Below are 21,196 nucleotides of genomic sequence, written 5' to 3' on the forward strand. Positions count from 1 at the left end.
TGTAAGGGTGTGGCGCTAAGCTCCACGACGCGTTTCGGGCTCTTCCCTTCTTCTTGGTGGAGCGCCATGTTGCAGCTATGTGCCTCTGCATACTTGAGTCAAATACGCCCTCCAATGGGCCAATCAGGTAAATCGACTCACCCAGATGAATTCTGGGAAATGTAGTGCGCATTGATTTAATGCCTCCATAATATCGCTGCTAAAATTATCCCCATTCAGCCCTGGATGGGCCTCACCAGCGCACCGCAGTCCGCGATCCATCCATCACGCTGCCTCCAAGGACTCCGACAATCCCGAGCCCCCGGCCCCCTTCAATCATGGGGTGGTGCGGCTTCTCGCGGCTGGGCGGCCGCGTATAAACATCAGGAAACAGGTGTGCCCATGCACAGAAGCGCACTCAGACCAGCATCGGTTCGAGGAAAACCTTTATTCAGGACAGACTGCTAATGCAACCAGGAGTCAATGTAAGGGTGTGGCGCTTAGCTCCACGACGCGTTTCGGGCTCTTCCCTTCTTCTTGGTGGAGCGCCATGTTGCAGCTATGTGCCTCTGCATACTTGAGTCAAATACGCCCTCCAATGGGCCAATCAGGTAAATCGACTCACCCAGATGAATTCTGGGAAATGTAGTGCGCATTGATTTAATGCCTCCATAATATCGCTGCTAAAATTATCCCCATTCAGCCCTGGATGGGCCTCACCAGCGCACCGCAGTCCGCGATCCATCCATCACGCTGCCTCCAAGGACTCCGACAATCCCGAGCCCCCGGCCCCCTTCAATCATGGGGTGATGCGGATTCTCGCGGCTGGGCGGCCGCGTATAAACATCAGGAAACAGGTGTGCCCATGCACAGAAGCGCACTCAGACCAGCGTCGGTTCGAGGAAAACCTTTATTCAGGACAGACTGCTAATGCAACCAGGAGTCAATGTAAGGGTGTGGCGCTTAGCTCCACGACGCGTTTCGGGCTCTTCCCTTCTTCTTGGTGGAGCGCCATGTTGCAGCTATGTGCCTCTGCATACTTGAGTCAAATACGCCCTCCAATGGGCCAATCAGGTAAATCGACTCACCCAGATGAATTCTGGGAAATGTAGTGCGCATTGATTTAATGCCTCCATAATATCGCTGCTAAAATTATCCCCATTCAGCCCTGGATGGGCCTCACCAGCGCACCGCAGTCCGCGATCCATCCATCACGCTGCCTCCAAGGACTCCGACAATCCCGAGCCCCCGGCCCCTTTCAATCATGGGGTGGTGCGGCTTCTCGCGGCTGGGCGGCCGCGTATAAACATCAGGAAACAGGTGTGCCCATGCACAGAAGCGCACTCAGACCCGCGTCGGTTCGAGGAAAACCTTTATTCAGGACAGACTGCTAATGCAACCAGGAGTCAATGTAAGGGTGTGGCGCTTAGCTCCACTACGCGTTTCGCGCTCTTCCCTTCTTCTTGGTGGAGCGCCATGTTGCAGCTATGTGCCTCTGCATACTTGAGTCAAATACGCCCTCCAATGGGCCAATCAGGTAAATCGACTCACCCAGATGAATTCTGGGAAATGTAGTGCGCATTGATTTAATGCCTCCATAATATCGCTGCTAAAATTATCCCCATTCAGCCCTGGATGGGCCTCACCAGCGCACCGCAGTCCACGATCCATCCATCACGCTGCCTCCAAGGACTCCGACAATCCCGAGCCCCCGGCCCCTTTCAATCATGGGGTGGTGCGGCTTCTCGCGGCTGGGCGGCCGCGTATAAACATCAGGAAACAGGTGTGCCCATGCACAGAAGCGCACTCAGACCAGCGTCGGTTCGAGGAACACCTTTATTCAGGACAGACTGCTAATGCAACCAGGAGTCAATGTAAGGGTGTGTGCGCTGGTGAGGCCCATCCAGGGCTGAATGGGGATATTTTTAGCAGCGATATTATGGAGGCATTAAATCAATGCGCACTACATTTTCCAGAATTCATCTGGGTGAGTCGATTTACCTGATTGGCCCATTGGATCGCGTATTTGACTCAAGTATGCAGAGGCACATAGCTGCAACATGGCGCTCCACCAAGAAGAAGGGAAGAGCCCGAAACGCGTCGTGGAGCTAAGCGCCACACCCTTACATTGACTCCTGGTTGCATTAGCAGTCTGTCCTGAATAAAGGTTTTCCTCGAACCGACGCTGGTCTGAGTGCGCTTCTGTGCATGGGCACACCTATTTCCTGATATATATATATATATATATATATATATATATATATATATATATATATATATATATCACTTACTGGCGGTCGCAACATTCTATTCCAAATAAGTCTGGCGCCGGTTGACGAATCTTCACGAAATTTTCCAAACCTTTGGCCAGCTCCGGTCCGCTCCTATTCTGAAAGTTTCGTGGTGATTCGTCAAGCGGGGGCTGAGAAAAAGGGGGGTCCCAAAACGCGTTTTCCACATGCAATTTCCCATAGGACCTGTTGACGCAGCTACAGCCCGAACTGCTGAACGGAATTACACCAAATTTGGCAGAAAGGTAGACCTTGGTTCAGAGTCATGCCTTTTGCTTAAATGGTGTAAATCCGTTCAGTAGTTCCTGAGAAAATCAAAAGTAAAATCACATTATATATATATGGGCGGAGCCTAACCACACATCTCATCGTGACATCTGATTGGCTGTCAGCACTTCATCCAAGAAGTGTTGGCAGCCATCTCGGGACCAATATACATGATAGCACCTCATTAAAAAGCATTGCAGTTAATAGAAGGTTTTAAGACTTTAATGACATTATAAATCATTTGTTGATGGTACCATACTCATTTTAGGAATTGTGGTATGTTCTAAGGTGATTTTACCATGTGAAAAAGCCATCTGCTGGGATATCATGAATCATGTTTGAGAGAAATCGATTTTCACATGCTTTTCCCACAGAGGTTTGGAAGGTGATCTATAAGCTAAACTGAGAGCATATTTTCTGTAAATTCGCATTATCTTTCTTAGTGAGAATGAAGTCTGACATTCCCAGTAAAACATGTACATCCAACAAGGGCAGAGACTGTCAGTTGATTCCTTTGTGTTCTACTGCAGCTTCCCAGAGTGTTCCAAAGAACAACTAGAGTGCTAACACTCCTACTTATGATAAACGTATGGCACACCTGAAGCCATCTTGATTGGAATAAAGTGGTAACTCTTAAAACATTTAATTTAAAAAGGAACAAAATGAGGGGGTTCATTTTGCCATAGAATGTATGATTAGTGCTGCAGAAAGAAAAATTAGGGCACATTTTGAGTGACTTCTCAAATCCTCTTCTATTTCATTAAAGAATTCTGACATGCAGACTGAAACATGCACTTTCAATAACAGCAGCAGACTTCCCTGGTGAGCAGTAGCTTTACTACAGTGATCTAATGAGCAACTAGAGTGATAACATTCTGAATTTATGGCAAATGTGTGACACATCTGAATGCCTTCTTCATTGAATCAAAGTAAAAAACTGACAGTATGCCTACTGAGGAGACTGTAGTGAATGAGGAAATTAGGAAACTTCATAACAAGTCTCCCAAGATGGCCACCAGAGACAAAAGAGCCTAAATGTAGCACAAATATCACCGAGATGTAGCCCAAGTATAGCCCAATGACAGAAATCCCAGAGTGTTTTAAAGAACAACTAGAGCGCTAACGTCTTACTTATGACAAAAGTATGGCACACCTGAAGCCATCTTGATTGGAATAAAGTGGTATCACTTAAAACATTGAGGGCCATATGTAGGTAGCCTAATACCGGTCGGTAACGGCCGATTTTCGGTAAAAATCCTGTTACCGACCAGTATTCAGGCTTTTGGTATGTAGGGGGGACATTTCAGGATTCGGTAATTTACCGAATCGGTAAAATTACCGAATCGGTAATTTTACCGATTCGGTAAATACCGAATCCTGAAATGAGATGTAGGGGAAGTGTGTGGGTGTTGTGTGGATTCGTTATTTACCACCAACTAAAAGTTGGTGGTAAATGACGAATGTCTTAGAAAAAGCATTTTTTGGCCCTTAGAAGTGTGCAATGTGGCAGACATACATGCCCTTAGGGCATGTATGTGTGCCACATGTGCACACATGCAGGAATCAGGGGTGCAACAGGGTGTCACTGTGACACCCTGCCACCCTTGATTGTGCTCCCCCCATTACCGAATCGGTATTTACCGATTCGGTAATGGTAACTGGCTTCCCATTGATTCCTATGGGCCTCCTGGCCCATAGGAATCAATGGGAAGCCAGTTACCATTACCGAATCGGTAAATACCGATTCTTAATTACCGACCAATTCCGAATCGGTAATTTTTACCGACTTATTACCTACATAGCATTTACCACTTCATAAATACCGAATCGGTAAAATTCGGTATTTATGAAGTGGTAAATGTTAGGCTACCTACATAAGGCCCTTAATTTGCAAAGGAACAAAATGAGGGGGTTCATTTTGCCATAGAAATTATGATTAGTGCTGCAGAAAGAAAAATTAGGGCACATTTTGACTCCTCAAATCTTCTTCTATTTCATTAAAAAGTTCTGACATGCAGATTGAAACATGCACTTTGAATACCAGCAGCAGACTTCCCTGGTGAGCAGTAGCTTTACTACAGTGATCTAATGAGGAACTAGAGTGCTACCATTCAGAATTTATGGCAAATGTGTCACATCTGAATGCCTTCTTGATGGAACCAAAGTAAACAAGCATTGAAAATGCATAGGTCTCGCCCTCGTTTAAGTTAAAGCAATTCTGTTTGTAATTAGGTGGCTTTTCAGCTTTGCTTTTATTAGTGTTTTTCAAAATTTCATGTACATAACATGCATATATGTATATGTATGCATGCATTTATATTTGTATTTATATAGATATGCAGATTATATATATGTTTATATATGTATGTATATATATACACATACATATATATTGATGCATATGCATATATGTGCATATGTGTGCGTGTAGAGAGAGATAGAGAGAGGTAGAGAGAGGTAGAGAGGTAGAGGTGTAGAGGTAGAGACGTAGAGGTAGAGAGGTAGAGAGTAGTAGAGAGAGAGATAGAGAGAGGTAGAGAGGTAGAGAGTAGAGGATGAGTAATAGATAGTAGAGAGAGAGTAGTAGAGAGTAGTAGAGAGAGTAGCAGAGAGTGAGTAGGAGAGAGTAGTAGAGTAAGTAGTAGAGAGTGAGTAGTAGAGAGTAGTAGAGAGTAGTAAAGAGTGAGTAGTAGAGTGAGTAGTAGAGAGTAATAGAGAGTGAGTAGTAGAGAGTAGTAGAGAGTGAGTATTAGAGAGTGAGTAGTAGAGAGTTTGAGTTTGAGTTTGAGTTTTAAAATACTTGTAAAGCCCTCGTACACCTGCGGTTTCTTGGCGCTACTGCTAACCAGATCCAGGGCTAAAAAACGGGGGAGACTGCTGGGGATTTAATCAAAGGATTTTGTGAACAAATGGGCTTTGAGAAGTTTGCGAAATAGCGGGTACAGGGTGATGGATCGCAGATCCAGGGGAAGGGAGTTCCAGAGGATCGGGGCAAGGGTAGCAAATTTCGAACCTCCCCACTTCTTTGTCCGGTAGCGTGGGATAGTGAGGAGGGACTGGGAGGACGAGCGGAGTTCCCTAGTGGGTACATAGGGGGTGATCTCTGAGGAGATAAATGCTGGAGCCAGGTCCAGTCGGGCCAAGAAGGTGATGGAGGCGAGCTTGAATTGGATTCGGGCTCGCACAGGGAGCCAGTGCAGGGATTTCAAGAGGGGGGAGGAACGGTGAAATTTGGGAAGATTGAAGACCAGGCGGGCCGCCTGGTTTTGTATCTGCTGCAAACGCCGTAAACTATATGCAGGGATACCTGCATATAGGGCGTTGCCGTAGTCAGGACACCACCATGGCTAAGGTGGTGAGTTTGAGAGCTGAGAAGGTGAAGAAACGGGACACCCTGCGTATAGTGCGCAGTGAAAGGAAAGAGGAAGATACCACAGAGCTAACCTGGGAGTGAAGGGTGAGTTGAGAGTTGAGTTTTATGCCGAGGGTTTTAACAGAGGTAGAGGGTTCCGGAGAGGGGCCAAGAGAAGGGGGCCAGAAGAGAGGGGACCAGGGGCTGGATGAACCACCCGTCAACACCAGCTCGGTCTTGTCGGGGTTGAGTTTCAGGTGATTGTGGTTCATCCAGTCCCGGATGTGGAGCATGACAGATTGAAAATTAAGGACAGAAGAGGGGGAAGAGGAGAGGTTAAAGACCAGCTGGAGGTCATCCGCATAATTAAATACGGCGACCTCCATTTGTTGAAGAGAAAAGATAAGAGGGGCAATATAGAGATTGAACAAGAGGGGGGAAAGGGAGGAGCCTTGGGGAACCCCGCGCTGGACTTTTCGGACGTCCGCTGTAAAATCACCCAGGCGAACGGCCTGGGTGCGGTCGCTCAGGAAGGATGATAGCCAGACCAAGGCGGTCCCTCCGATCCCGGCCGCCCTGACACGGGAAAGCAGGATGGTATGATCCACCGTGTCAAAGGCGGCTGAGAGATCGAGGAGCACAAGGGCCTGGCGCCGGTTAGTATCCATACCCTCCCTGAGGTTGTCCAAGACCGAAATAACAACGGACTCCGTGGAGTGTGCGGGGCGGAAGCCGGCCTGGCGGGGAGCGAGAGCTCCATGAGTCTCTACAAAGGAGCTCAAAGCACCGGTGACATGGCGCTCGAGCGCCTTTGCCAGAAAAGGTAAGAGGGAGATGGGGCGGAAATTGGCAAGGACAGAGGGGTCTGCCTCAGGTTTTTTTAGAATCGGCACAATAACCGCAGACTTCAAGGGGGAAGGAACCACACCTTTAGCCAGAGAACTGTTGAGGAGGTGAAGGGGAGGATCCGGGCAGGAAACAAAGATGTGACGGAGAATGTGAGCAGGACAGGGGTCGAGTGAAGAGCCAGATTTAACCAAAGGTACCAAGGAAGACAGGGCTTCCTTAGATATGGGGGGGAGGGCAGTGAGTTGTCCCTTGGGAGGGGGGCATTGGGGGTCAACAAAAGAGGGAGAAGGGGGCGGGATGTTAGCTTTAATAGTAGAAATTTTATGGATGAAGTAGTTGTTGAGGGAGTGGCAGAGTTCCTCGGAGGGGGCGGGCTTCAAAGTTGTTCTGTCAGAGAACGCCAGGTTATGGACAATCGTGAAAATCTCCTTAGGCTGGTTTTCTGCAGCAAGGATTTTGGAGGAGAAGTAGGCGGTTTTGGCCACCAAGATGTCTTTTTTGTACTGGGTAAGGATGTTGGTATACACCAGTCTTAAAGTGGGGCAACAACTTCTCCTCCAAGCCCGCTCCGCGCGGCGTACAGTAAGTTTGGTTGCCTTAAGCTCTGCGTTGAACCACCGGTTGGCATCCTTGTCACGCTTGGAAGTAATACGTTTGAGCGGGGCAACAGAGTCACTGCCAGCGGAGAGCCACTGATCTATGGCCTCAACCTGGGAGAGGGTAGAGAGGCCCTGCAGGGAAGGGAGGGAAGTGATAAGAAGGGAGGAGAGGTCTTCCGGGTTGACACGGCCCCATGCTCGAACCCAGATATTTTTGGGGCGAGGGGGTTTGGCTGGGGGGTGAATGGGTAGGGAAAAAGAGATAAGGTGGTGGTCGGACCAAGTGCAAGGCGAAATAGAGAGGGATTCCACGGAACAGTTTAGGGACCAGATCTGGTCAAGCGTGTGACCCTTGATGTGGGTGGGGGAGTGGACATGGGGGGTGAAGTTGAGGGATTGGAGGGTTTCAGAGAATTCCTTAGAGGACGAACATTCAGCTGGGTCGGAAGGCCAGAAGTTGAAGTCGCCTAGGAGTAGGATAGAAGAGTTTTTAACTGTAATGGTAGCCAGGACTTCCAAGAAGTCAGAAAGGAACTGTAAAGGGGATTGAGGAGGACGGTAGGTGAGAAAACAGGTCAGAGGGGGAGTAATGGAGGTAGTGCGAATAACCAAGTGGTCGCGATATCAGGCAGGGACAGAATTTGAAAGGGGAGATCGGTGCGTGCGATGACCGCCACGCCGCCTCCAGCTCTGCCGGGAGGGCGATCAGCCCGAAGGGCGTAGTAGGAGGCCGGTAAGGTGGCTAATAGGGCGGGGAGGGAGTCGTCGCTGAACCAGGTCTCCGTTAGGAAAAGAAGATCAGGGGCTTGAAGATCCAGCAGGACTGAGAGTTCGTGTGCATGGGCGACTGCTGACCGAGTGTTGAGATAGAACACCGTGAGGGATTTAGTGGGAGGGTGATGCTACTGGACGAGAGAGAGGGGTCAACTGTGGGAAGGGGGATGTGAGAGGGAGCGGCAGGAGAAAGACCAAGAGAGAGGATGCGGGAACAGGTGGAGGTAGGGATGGGCCAGGGTTCCTGGAGCTTGTGTAGTTGGTCCGGGGTATAGGTGGTGAGCGGGGCAGAGTGACGCGCCCCTAGCCCCGGACAGTCGCGGACGGGCGCAGACAGGCTTGCCTTAGGCGCTCCCGCTGCGCTCGTCCGCTGTGCTTCCTGTGCATGCACATTTGTATAACAGTAGGGGGCGTGGCCTGTAGGGGGCGTTGTCAGCGCGCATGCCTGTGCTGATGGCGGCCGCTCGAGAAATGCCAAGCGCGAGCAGAGACAAGATCGTCTGTGCGCTGCAGAAGATGTCAGGTAGTGGCGCTTTGCAAACACAGAAAGAGAGTAAGTGACACCACACAATGTTACAAGAATTAAAAGCAGTTGTGATTTTAAAAAGCAATTTCAGCAAGGTCCTCGTACCTCCAGCTCCCGGCTTTTCGCCTCAGGACTGGGAAAGCAATCTACCCAGCGCTAGCGATTCAGCGCTTAAGTAGGAAGGGTAAAAGGGGGCGTGGCCTGTAGAGGGCGTGGCCTGTAGGGGGCGTTGTCAGCGAGCACGCCTGTGCTGATGGCGGCCGCTCGAGAAATGCCAAGCGCGAGCAGAGACAAGATCGTCTGTGCGCTGCAGAAGATGTCAGGTAGTGGCGTTTTGCAAACACAGAGAGAGAGTAAGTGACACCACACAATGTTACAAGAATTAAAAGCAGTTGTGATTTTGAAAAGCAATTTCAGCAAGGTCCTCGTACCTCCAGCTCCGGGCTTTTCGCCTCAGGACTGGGAAAGCAATCTACCCAGCGCTAGCGATTCAGCGCTTAAGTAAGAAGGGTAAAAGGGGGCGTGGCCTGTAGAGGGCGTGGCCTGTAGGGGGCGTTGTCAGCGCGCACGCCTGTGCTGATGGCGGCCGCTCGAGAAATGCCAAGCGTGAGCAGAGACAAGATCGTCTGTGCGCTGCAGAAGATGTCAGGTAGTGGCGCTTTGCAAACACAGAGAGAGAGTAAGTGACACCACACAATGTTACAAGAATTAAAAGCAGTTGTGATTTTAAAAAGCAATTTCAGCGAGGTCCTCGTACCTCCAGCTCCGGGATTTTCGCCTCAGGACTGGGAAAGCAATCTACCCAGCGCTAGCGATTCAGCGCTTAAGTAGGAAGGGTAAAAGGGGGCGTGGCCTGTAGAGGGCGTGGCCTGTAGGGGGCGTTGTCAGCGCGCACGCCTGTGCTGATGGTGGCCGCTCGAGAAATGCCAAGCGCGAGCAGAGACAAGATCGTCTGTGCGCTGCAGAAGATGTCAGGTAGTGGCGCTTTGCAAACACAGAGAGTAAGTGACACCACACAATGTTACAAAAATTAAAAGCAGTTGTGATTTTAAAAAGCAATTTCAGCAAGGTCCTCGTACCTCCAGCTCCCGGCTTTTCGCCTCAGGACTGGGAAAGCAATCTACCCAGCGCTAGCGATTCAGCGCTTAAGTAGGAAGGGTAAAAGGGGGCGTGGCCTGTAGAGGGCGTGGCCTGTAGGGGGCGTTGTCAGCGCGCACGCCTGTGCTGATGGCGGCCGCTCGAGTAATGCCAAGCGCGAGCAGAGACAAGATCGTCTGTGCGCTGCAGAAGATGTCAGGTAGAGGCGTTTTGCAAACACAGAGAGAGAGTAAGTGACACCACACAATGTTACAAGAATTAAAAGCAGTTGTGATTTTAAAAAGCAATTTCAGCAAGGTCCTCGTACCTCCAGCTCCCGGCTTTTCGCCTCAGGACTGGGAAAGAGAGTAGTAGATAGTGAGTAGTGGAGACTGAGTAGCAGAGAGAGAGTAGTAGAGAATGAGTAGTAGAGAATGAGTAGTAGAGTGAGTAGTAGAGAGTAGTAGAGAGAGTAGTAGAGAGTGAGTAGTAGAGAGTAGTAGAGAGTGAGTAGTAGAGAGTAGTAGAGAGTAGTAGAGAGAGAGTAGTAGAGAGTGAGTAGTAGAGAGTAGTAGAGAGTGAGTAGTAGAGAGTGAGTAGTAGAGAGTAGTACAGAGTGAGTAGTAGAGAGTGATTAGTAGAGAGTAGTGGAGTAGTAGAGAGTGAGTAGTAGAGAATAGTAGAGAGTGAGTAGTAGAGTGAGTAGTAGGGAGCAGTAGAGAGTGAGTAGTAGAGTGAGTAGTAGAGTGAATAGTAGAGAGCAAGTAGTAGAGAGTGTGTAGTAGAGAGAGAGTAGTAGAGGGTAGTAGAGAGTGAGTAGTAGAGTAGTAGAGAGTAGTAGAGAGTGAGTAGCAGAGAGAGTAGTAGAGTAGTAGAGAGTGAGTAGTAGAGTGAGTAGTAGAGAGTAGTAGAGAGCTAGTAGTAGAGAGTGAGTAGTGGAGAGTGAGTAGTAGAGTAGTAGAGAGTGAGTAGTAGAGAGAGAGTAGTAGAGAGTAGTAGAGTGAGTAATAGAGAGTGAGTAGTAGAGAGTAGTAGAGAGTGAGTAGTAGAGTAGTAGAGAGTGAGTGGTAGAGAGTAGTAGAGTGAGTAGTAGAGAGCGAGTAGTGGAGAGTAGTAGAGTAGTAGAGAGTGAGTAGTAGAGAGTGAGTAGTAGAGAGTAGTAGAGTGAGTAGTAGAGAGGGAGTAGTAGAGAGAGAGTAGTAGAGAGTAGTAGAGAGTGAGTAGTAGAGACATGCAGACTGAAACATGCACTTTGAAAACCAGCAGCAGACTTCCCTGGTGAGCAGTAGCTTTACTACAGTGATCTAATGAGCAACTAGAGTGCTACCATTCAGAATTTATGGAAAATGTGTGACACATCTGAATGCCTTCTTGATGGAATCAAAGTAAACAAGCATTGAAAATGCAATAGGTCTCGCCCTCGTGAGTAGTAGAGTGAGTAGTAGAGAGTAGTAGAGAGTGAGTAGTAGAGAGTGAGTAGTAGAGAGTAGTAGAGATTGAGTAGCAGAGAGAGAGTATTAGAGAGTAGTAGAGAGTGAGTAGTAGAGAGTAGTAGTAGAGAGTAGTAGAGAGTGAGTAGTAGAGAGTGAGTAGTAGAGAGAGAGTAGTAGAGAGTAGTAGAGTAGTAGAGTGTGAGTAGTAGAGAGTGAGTACTAAAGAGTAGTAGAGAGCGAGTAGCAGAGAGCAAGTAGTCGAGAGTGTGTAGAAGAGAGTGAGTATTAGAGAGTAGTAGAGAGTGAGTAGTAGAGAGAGAGTAGTAGAGAGTGAGAAGTATAGAGAGTAGTAGAGTAGTAGAGAGTGAGTAGTAGAGAGTAGTTGAGAGCGAGTAGTAGAGAATGAGTAGTGGAGAGTGAGCAGTAGAGAGTAGTAGAGAATGAGTAGTAGAGAGTGAGTAGTACAGAGTGAGTAGTAGAGAGTAGTAGAGAGTGAGTAGTAGAGAGTAGTAGAGTGAGTAGTAGAGAGTGGGTAGTAGAGAGAGAGTAGTAGAGAGTGAGTAGTAGAGTAGTAGAGAGTGAGTGGTAGAGAGTAGGAGAGAGTAGTAGAGTGAGTAGTAGAGAATAGTAGAGAGTGAGTAGTAGAGCGAGTAGTAGAGAGTAGTAGAGTAGTAGAGAGTGAGTAGTAGAGAGTGAGTAGCAGAGAGAGTAGTAGAGAGTAGTAGAGAGTGAGTAGTAGAGAGTGAGTAGTAGAGAGTAGTAGAGAGCGAGTAGTAGAGAGTGAGTAGTGGAGAGTGAGTAGTAGAGAGCGAGTAGTAGAGAGTGAGTAGTAGAGAGTGAATAGTAGAGAGTGAGTAGTAGAGAGAGAATAGTAGTGAGTGAGTAGTAGAGAGTAATAGAGTGAATAGTAGAGTGTGAGTAGTAGAGAGTAGTAGAGGGAGAGTAGTAGAGAGTGAGTAGTAGAGAGAGAGTAGTAGAGTAGTAGAGAGTGAGTGGTAGAGAGCAGCAGAGAGTAGTAGAGTGAGTAGTAGAGAGTGAATAGTAGAGAGTAGTAGTAGAGAGTAGTAGAGAAAGAGAGTAGTAGAGAGTAGTAGAGAGTGAGTAGTAGAGTAGTAGAGAGTGAGTGGTAGAGAGTAGTAGAAAGCAGTAGAGTGAGTAGTAGAGAGTGAGTAGTAGAGGGTAGTAGAGAGTGAGTAGTAGAGAGAGTAGTAGTAGACAGTGAGTAGTGGAGAGCAGTAGAGCGTGAGTAGTAGAGAGTGAGTAGTAGAGAGTAGTAGCGAGTGAGTAGTAGAGAGTGAGTAGTAGAGTAGTAGAGAGTGAGTAGTTGAGAGTGAGTAGTAGAGAGTAGTAGTAGAGAGTAGTAGTGAGTGAGTAGTAGAGAGTAGTAGAGAGTGAGTAGTAGAATAGTAGAGAGTGAGTGGTAGAGAGTAGTAGAAAGCAGTAGAGTGAGTAGTAGAGAGTGAGTAGTAGAGAGTAGTAGAGAGTGAGTAGTAGAGAGAGTAGTAGTAGACAGTGAGTAGTAGAGAGCAGTAGAGCGTGAGTAGTAGAGAGTGAGTAGTAGAGAGTAGTAGCGAGTGAGTAGTAGAGAGTGAGTAGTAGAGTAGTAGAGAGTGAGTAGTTGAGAATGAGTAGCAGAGAGTGAGTAGTAGAGAGTAGTAGAGAGTGAGTAGAATAGAGTAGTAGAGAGTGAGTAGTAGAGAGAGAGTAGTAGAGAGTAGTAGAGAGTCAGTAGTAGAGTAGTAGAGAGTAGTCAGTCAGTGTCAGTCAGTGTCAGTCAGTGTCAGTCATTGTCAGTCAGTGTCAGTCAGTCAGTGCCAGTCAATCAGTGTCAGTCAGTGTCAATCAGTGTCAGTCAGTGTCAATCAGTGTCAGTCAGTGTCAGTCAGTCAGTCAGTGTCAGTCAGTCAGTGTCAGTTAATCAGTGTCAGTCAGTGTCAGTGTCAGTCAATCTGTGTCAGTCAGTGTCAGTCAGTCAGCTAGAGCAGCTCTGCTGACCTGGTTCTCTGGCTCTAAAGCAGCTCTGCTGACCTGGTTTTCTCTCTCTAAAGCAGCTCTGCTGACCTAGTTTCTCTGGCTCTACAGCAGGTATGCTGACCTGGTTCTCTGGCTCTAGAGCAGCTCTGCTGACCTAGTTCTTATGCTACAGAGCAGCTCTGCTGATCTAGTTCTCTGGCTCTACAACAGCTCTGCTGACCTGGTTCTTTGGCTCTAAAGCAGCTCCGCTGACCCAGTTCTATGGCTCTGAAGCAGTTCTGCTGACATGGTTCTCTGGCTCCAGAGCAGCTCTGCTGACCTGGTTCTCTCCCTCTAAAGCAGCTCTACTGACCTGGTTTCTCTGGGTCTGCAGCAGCTCCGCAGACCTGGTTCTCTGGCTCTAGAGCAGCTCTGTTGACCTGCTTCTTAGGCTCTAGAGCAGCTTTACTGACCTGGTTCTCTGGCTCTAAAGCTGCTCTGCTGACCTGGTTCTATGGCTCTAAAGCAGCTCTGCTGATTTGGTTCTCTGGCTCTAGAGTAGCTCTGCTGACCTGGTTCTCTGGCTCTAAAGCAGCTCTGCTAACCTGGTTCTCTGGCTTCAAAGCAGCTCTGCTGGCCTGCTTCTCTGGCTCTAAAGCAGCTCTGCTGACCTGGTTCTCTCCCTCTAAAGCAGCTCTACTGACCTGGTTTCTCTGGCTCTACAGCAGCTCTGCTGACCAGGTTCTCTGGCTCTAGAGCAGCTCTGCTGATCTAGTTCTTAGGCTCTAGAGCAGCTCTGCTGACCTAGTTCTCTGGCTCTACAGCAGCTCTGCTGACCTGGTTTTCTGCACTCATGATGCACGCACCCGACTTCGGGAAAATATATTTAAAAATAATATAAGTTTATTATAAGTACAAATATAATATTTTGATGAATATCTTACATAATCTCTTGCCTTAATATGTATATTAAAGACACATACATATCATTTTGGAACATACATTTTTTTGGCGGGAGTCGCGCACCCAGCACGCCCCAGCACGTATATGATGTCACGCGGGACCCGCAACTGCGCAAACATCTCGTACCGTAATGCGCATGTGTCACGAATGCGCGGAATCAGGAGTCGCAGACTGGTCGCATACCAATCACGCTTATCACGTGATATTAAATGTATATGATGTAACTGAAAAACACGCAGCCGTCGCACACCATAGGCGGATCCTTTATGACTTTTCTAAAATGGCGGCTAGAATGCGCGCACCCACCGCGATGTGTACACTTTGAGTGCGCGACTCCGAAAATAATATAAATATATTAAAATAAAAAATGTAAACAAGAAAATTAATCAATATATCAGTTTTAATTAAAAACATTTTTTTTTTGCTATTTTCAGAAAAATATATAATGTTATTTAATGAATAAAATATTTATAAATAAACAGTTAAAACACTGTAGAAAATCAGTACAAAAAATAGATATAACTACTATCACACTTAAAAGTTAGCATTTAAAAAACCTTTGAAATTCACTGAAAAAAAACATAGGTTTCAGAGATGTTATAGTTAGAAATTAGCATTTAAAAAACCTTAGAAATTCACAGAAAAAACCATAGGTTTCAGGGGTGTTATAGTTAACTGCCCATTTCACTCATACAAAACCATAGAAATTCCTCCGTTAGAGTTAGTTCTGCTGATGATGTCACATATTGCATCATTCATGACATGGTCAGTGACATCACTGATGACATCACTGATGACATCTCAAATGACATCACTGATGACATCATCCACTTGACAATCTGATACACCTCATCATACACTAGTATAACCTTTCATCACTCACTGTAAAATACAGAGTACCATATTTGAAACCATTGACACACCAATACAAGTTACTACATACCCACTCACTGATTCCTAAGTATACACACACAACTACCCATTCAACTACAGAATCCTCTATACATGCAGTCATTAATTAATAGAACACTATCAAATGCACATATACACATATATAGACATTGACACATCAGCTGTCATCTTAGTCGGTTATGCAGTCATCCTACTCACTCATGAAAAAATGTTATCGCACTTAAATTTACTCACTTACACAATTATCCAACAACACCTCATTTATTCAAACACATAGTAACTCATTGTTAATATGTTAAAAAAAACACCATTACAATTATACACTCATTCATATAGTTACTCTCACAATCAATGACTTTTTCACACACTTATTTATATACACCAACTCTCACATACAATGCCTTTTATTTTTTTACTTTGTTGAAGATGTACAACTAAAACATATATTTGCTCACCAACACTCAAATAAATACACTCAGTCACCCAAACAACTGTTTCCACATGCACTCTTAAACCCATACACCTAGTCAATCAACCATTAACACATCTATGCATAGAGTTACACACACCCCATCCAACCACACACAAACTCAGTGTCCCATACAAATACTCAACCAACTAATCAATAACTAATATACACACTCATGTAGTTAGTGACCAACTGATGCAGCATATTATACAACAACAGAGACAGTGCTGCACACATTCACATAGTTTAGTTACTAATCCATGTATTAAGTGAGATACTTTTAATTACTCACTTAAAAAGACAGTCAGACAGCTACTAAATCCTCCATCCAGACAGTTATATATCCTCTCAATCATCAATACAGATTGGTATATATATAATACATATTTAAATTTCAAACTAAACCACATTCAGTGGATGATGTCACCAGTGATGTCATCAGTGATGTCATTTGAGATGTCATCAGTGATGTCATCAGTGATGTCACTGACCATGTCATGAATGATGCAATATGTGACATCATCAGCAGTGCATTGCGGGCGCGTGAGTTATAGTTAGCAGAACTAACTATAACGGAGGAATTTCTATGGTTTTGTATGAGTGAAAGGGGAGGCTAACTATAACACCCCTGAAACCTATGTATTTTTCTGTGAATTTCTAAGGTTTTTTACATTTCTAACTATAACGTCTCTGAAACCTTTGTTTTTTTCCAGTGAATATATATATATATAACACCCAATTTTCGTTTTTTGCGAAAAAATGCCAGGACACCTTGGAAATGCAGTGCAAATAATACTGACTGCACTGCACTGATGCAGTCAGTATTATTTGCACTGCATTTCCAAGGTGTCCTGGCATTTTTTCGCAAAAAACGAAAATTGGGTGTTATATATTGCAGGGTGCCGATACCCTGAGCGAGGACCGCCCTAATTGACAGCCTCTACCAATATCGGGATCTATACACATACATATATATATCTATATATATTCACTGAAAAAACCATAGGTTTCACACACGTTATAGTTACGAATTAGCATTTAAAAAAACCTTGCAAATTCACTTAAAAAACCATAGGTTTCACACATGTTATAGTTAGCTGGACATTTCACTCGTAAAAAACCAATGAAATTCCCCCGTTATAGTTAGTGCAGGCAACTATAACTCACGCCACCGCAATCCTCTGCTGATGACGTCAGATATTACATCACTGTATTTAGACACTTATTTACCCATGTCTTCTTCCATTAATCTTTAGCTACACATATATTACAAATATTTATTTTTCATAAAGACACATATGTCATCAGTGATGTAATATCTGACGTCATCAGCAGAGGATTGCGGTGGCGTGAGTTATAGTTGCCTGCACTAACTATAACGGGGGAATTTCATTGGTTTTTTACGAGTGAAATGTCCAGCTAACTATAACATGTGTGAAACCTATGGTTTTTTAAGTGAATTTGCAAGGTTTTTTAAATGCTAATTCGTAACTATAACGTGTGTGAAACCTATGGTTTTTTCAGTGAATTTGTACGGTTTTTTAAATGCTAAGTTATGTATTTATTATTTTTTTTTTCAGGTTTTTCACCGTGCGCGCACTGTGCGCTTTGTGCACCGTGCGCTCTGTGGGCGCTCGGTGTGCTTCGCGCACCGAGCGCCCACGGTTCGCAGTGCGTGCCATGCACGCGCGGTTTGCGCACCTCGCGATTTAAAAAAAAAAAATTGTTTTTTTCTCCCTTGGGGGTCCTTCTGTGACCCCCTGACCAAGGCTAGGGGGTCAGGAACTGTCCACTCTGCCCCCTTTTCACGTTCTCCACCTTTTTTTTTCACCCCCTCAGACTGCGAGAGACAAAATGGCGGCCGACAATTCCTGGTTTCGACCGATTCGAATGTTTACCGACATCTAACAACCAATCAGAATTGCGCTCGCGCACGGCAGGGTGCGCACACAGTGCGCGCACGGTGCGCGCGTATAGATATTGATATGCTTTTAAATGCTATTTTCTCAGGAAATACTGAACAGATTTACACCAAAAGGCACTTCCTTGACCTTATGGCTACCTCTCTGCAAAATTTCACGTAATTCTGTTCAGCCGTTCGGGCTGTAGCTGCGACTAAAGGTCCTTTGGAAAAATGCATGGGGAAAACGCGTTTTGGGACCCCCCCTTTTTCTCAGCCCCCGCTTGACGAATCACCCCGAGACTTTCAGGGTAGGAGCTGAACGGAGCGCTCCATTTGTTTTGAAAATTTTGTGAGGATTCGTCAACCGGCGCCAAAGTTATTCAAAATAGAATTTTGAGATTTCCTATGGAAACTAGGTTGTAACTATAACTATCTACTGGCGACCGCCAGTAGATAATATATATATATTTTTTCTTTTTATATATCTATCCGTTTCACCATGCACTTGAAGTACAAATGCACTCCTTCCAGGAATAAACAACCGCTTCAAAGTTAATCAATCACAGGAGATTTATTCAATAGCACCAGCCAGAAAAATCACCGTACGCGTTTCGGCCGGAACCGCTTTGTTCACAGGTAAAATTGTTCAAAATACACGGACATATAAGACTCACCATCACAAGTTACGTGCAACGTAACGGACATCAACATAAATTTTGAATGGCAGAAAGGATACCTACTGATTTCCTTAGATGTATGTAGTCTTTACACTTCGATCAGACATGCACAAGGCATTCAGGCTTGTCGACATTTTCTGAGTTCCCGTTCCATTTCCTTTCTGAGACACAACGAAATGGTATTGCTAATGATCAGATTTTGTCTTGAGAATAATTTTTTCATTTTTGATGGAGTCTTTTATAGACAGAAGCAAGGTACAGCTATGGGGACCTGTTTTGCTCCCAGTTTTGCCAATCTTTTTATGGGCTACTGGGAGCGACAGGTGTCTAGGACACAAGAATTATACCGTAGCCATGTGAAATTATGGCTACGGTATATTGATGATCTTTTCGTTATCTGGGAGGGATCTCAGATACAAGCCAATGAATTTATCTCTACATTGAATGATAATGAGATGAATCTAAAGTTTGAGAGTACAATAAGTGACCAGAGCATTGAATTTTTGGACTTATGCATAGAGGTTGTTGATAATAAACTGGCTTCTAAACTCTTTCGCAAACCTACTGCAGGTAATACTCTGCTATACGCAGATAGTGGACATCCCAAAATATTGATTCGGAGTATCCCCTATGGAGAATTTCTCCGAGCTCGAAGAAACTGTAGTACGGAATAAGACTTTATTTCAGAAAGTGAGTGTATGACAAAAAGATTTTTGGAGAGAGGCTATAACCTCAGTATAATCAAAGAAGCATTGGTAAAGGTGAGCAAATTTACACAGAATGAGTTATTGGTACCTAAGGAGAAGATGGGTGAGGAGGATAGTGATAAGGTTATAAGATTTGTAACTACATATCACTCTAACTCCTGGAAAGTACGTAAATGTCTGAATCAACATTGGAAAATGTTGTTAACAGAACCCACACTGAAGGATATGATAGGAACTTTACCTAACATCACTTATAGGAAGCCAGACTCTTTGAAAGACAGACTCTGTAACAATGAGGTGACACGCACGAAAAGCTCTCACATGGGCATTCAGGGATTTTTCACGTGCATGACATGTAAAGCTTGCAAGTTTAGTACAAATGTTAAAAAAGTCTATTATCCAGTCAGTGACACAGAGAGGGACATAGGTAAACATCTTACGTGTATGTCAGACCATTGTGTCTATGTTCTGGTTTGCCCCTGTGCTAAGAAATATGTAGGTAGCACTATGTTTACAGCAAAGAAACGTGTTCTTGAACACTTGAGAGCAATCCAGTACAGAGACAAACTGTCGCCAGTCGCAAGACACTTTGAGGAATTTCACAGAAGTAATCGCAATTTATTGTGATTCTTTGTGATTGACAGGGTTGAGGTCACCAAGAGAGGAGGAGATAGGATCCGCAGACTCTGTCAATTGGAGTCCAGATATATTCTGGACTTGAATACCAAGATTCCCGGGGATCTGAATTCTGAAGAGGAAATGTCCTGACACTTGGGGGAATAGTCGATTTTCAATTTTCAATTTTCAATGTAGCGTTCTTCTGTAAAGGATGTTCATGGTGGTTTTTGGATTTAGAGAACTCCAGATGTGCAACACTGTGTTTTTTAGCAAAATGTGTTTTTTCGCAAAGAGATTGGCTATGAATTTCTGATATATCCCTCTATATGACTATCTGATGTAATCATTAATTTTAATTCACATATATATGTATTAGGTGTAATTTGATTAATTGTTTGCAGTGGGCCGAACAATAGGGGCACAGTTAATTTATTTTTTCTTTCTTCTTTTGTAATTCTCTTTCTGACTTTCTCATCTGTTTTATTTCTCCCCTCTTTCTTTATTTCATTCTCCTTTTAGGAGATATCAGGAATGAAGAAGTTATTGACATCATGTCCAACATTGGAAATGTATGAACTAAAGATGGATTCTATGGTGCCCACTTGGGCTGAATTGCATATCTCATAACCGATGTCTGAGAAAGCAAAGGACTTTGGTTTTGCTATAATATTGGTGAACGGTCACTTTGCCCCCATGTTATATACTATACAGATTTGAATATGGCAACCCATTGGGGTCGTTACTTATTATTGAGGGGCGTTTTGGATGTTATGGATTTTACTTCGAGTGAGAGATAATTGAAACATGTAATTTACCCCAGTATAGGGTTTTTGATTATTTTCCTTGGGCAATGTGAACATTCGTCCGTAACTTCATTAATACAAGAAATGATGGAATTGATCCGGTTTAAGATGTAAACTTGACTATATGGTTTAATATCTATTACATTAAAAGGTGGGAACTGTATTAAAGAGGGGTAGGTTCTTGGAGATTACGACATGATTTAAAAATTGATGAAAAAATTGATAAAATGATGAGGAAGTGTGAATGAATTAGAATTCATGCCGTTGTGTTTGCAACAGTTTATTTGACTTATTTTTGTCATGATGGTACACTAGGCTTTATATTATTTGTATTTTTTGTTGGTGTGTGAGTTTGCATTTGACTTGAATGTAACTTTATTGAGTGTTTAACACCATGCTAAGATGGCCGCCACTTTTTTGTTGTATTTTTGAACGATATTCGGATGTTTATGTTGATGTCCGTTACGTTGCACGTAACGTGTGATGGTGAGTCTTATATGTCTGTGTATTTTGAACAATTTTACCTGTGAACAAGGCGGTTCCACTGAAACGCGCCGGGTGATTTTTCTGGCTGGTGCTATTGAATAAATCTCCTGCGATTGATTAACTTTGAAGCGGTTGTTTATTCCTGGAGGGAGTGCATTTGTACTTTAAGTGCATGGTGAAACGGATATAAATTGTTGGGCAACCTCGGACCCAAAGCTGCACCGACGCGCAATGTGTCCCGGCAATTTCGAGGAAGTGCAAAGTTTTTATATATATATATATATATATATATATATATATATTCACTGAAAAAACCATAGGTTTCAGGGGTGTTATAGTTAGCTGGACTTTTCACTTGTACAAAACCATTGAAATTCCCCCGTTATAGTTAGTTCAGCTAACTATAACTCGCGCGCCCGCAATGCACTGCTGATGACGTCACATATTACATCACTCATGACATGGTAAGTGACATCACTCATGACATCACTGATGACATCTCAAATGACATCACTGATGACATCACTGATGACATCATCCTTGTGATAGAGTGGCAGA

This window comes from Triturus cristatus, chromosome 6 (genome assembly GCF_964204655.1).
Source record: "Triturus cristatus chromosome 6, aTriCri1.1, whole genome shotgun sequence".
Taxonomy (NCBI): domain Eukaryota; kingdom Metazoa; phylum Chordata; class Amphibia; order Caudata; family Salamandridae; genus Triturus; species Triturus cristatus.